The following is a 1,577-nucleotide window of genomic DNA, read 5'->3' as shown; positions in this document are numbered from 1 at the left end:
GTGTGAGACAACAAGTCACAAGCCATGTGGTATAATATAGAATAATAGGAATGGGTTAACTTAAATATAGGAGCTAGCTACAAGAAAGTCTGAAACTGGGCTGGAGAGATGGCTCAGCTGTTAAGAGCATTGCCTGCTCTTCCAAAGGGCCTGAGTTCAATTCCCAGCAACCACATGGTGGCTCACAACCATCTGTAATGAGGTCTGGTGCCCTCTTCTGGCCTCCAGTCATACATACAGAAAGAATATAATGAATAAATAAATAAATAAATATTAAAAATAACAAAAAAAAGAAAGTCTGAAACCATCTGCCAAACAGTTTGTAATTAATTTTAAGCTTTAGAGTGGTTATTTGGGAACTGGTAGGCAGGAGAGAAACCTCTAGTTAGAAATGCCCTTTTCTGTCCTCCACAGGCACTGTATGCATGCAGTACACATATAAAAATGCAGGCACACACTAGTGCACATAAAATACAAATAAATTCATCTATAAAAACAAAATGAAACACTTGGAGTTGAACATAAAGTGAAAAGAGTGAAGGGACTTATTTGTGAAAATAAGCCATAAAGAAAGAATTTTACATCTCTAAGAATCCACAGGATTGTGTCCTAATTCAAATTTAACAGCACTAATTCAAATTTCACACAGGGCACATGACCACATCACTATGCTCAGTTCCCAAAGCTTCCTTTTCTCAAATTAGTTTGAATGTTCACCTATTTGAATAAATTTATGCATTTTATTTATTTACTCTTCCTTTATCCAGACAGTCAATACTACCAATATACATAAACAAAACAAATTTATGTAAATTACATCAGTGAATCTAAGTTATTGTTCATGATCACATAAAGCAGTTGTTCTCAACCTTTGGTTTGCAACCCCATCAGAAATCACAAATTGTCAATAATCTTAAAAACTGAGACACTGCACCTTACTCCCTCTCTAGGCAAGTCCCCCAACATTCAGATATGCCCACATTTGAGTACACAGAACTGTACTAAAGGGTCGAAGCATTGAGCCTTCCTAATATCAGAATGTAGCAAAGGAAAACATAGATTAACATTCCTCCAATCTCAGAAGCAAACTAAAAGATAAAGAACATTTCTGAATGAATTATTAAAAGTTATTATCAAGAATGTCCACAGACTGTTCAATTTGTACACAAGGAGGGCACAACAGCTGATGATGAAGGTACCAACCGTCCTACTTTTCAAATGGTCTTGAAACACTTCAATGACCCTGCATTTTTGTGTTTTAAAAACAAGGCTTTTCTACTTCTTATAACCAGGAGGACAGCTATATGTTTTCCTTTGGGTTCACCTTCTTATTTAGCTTCTTTAGGATATCAAATTATAGACTCACTGACCTTTATTTATGGCTAGAAACCAATTATGAGTGAGTACATCCCATGTTCATCTTTTTGGGTCTGGGTTATCTCACTCAGGATAGGGTTTTTTATTTCCATCCATTTGCATGCAAAATTCGAGAAGTCATTGTTTTTTTACCACTGAGTAGTACTCTAATGTGTACTTCCACACTTTCTTCATCCATTCTTCCATTGAAGGACATCTAG

The sequence above is a fragment of the Microtus ochrogaster genome, unplaced genomic scaffold, assembly GCF_000317375.1.
Source record: "Microtus ochrogaster isolate Prairie Vole_2 unplaced genomic scaffold, MicOch1.0 UNK46, whole genome shotgun sequence".
In the NCBI taxonomy this organism is placed as follows: Eukaryota; Metazoa; Chordata; class Mammalia; order Rodentia; family Cricetidae; genus Microtus; species Microtus ochrogaster.
This window is presented reverse-complemented; position numbering follows the sequence as displayed.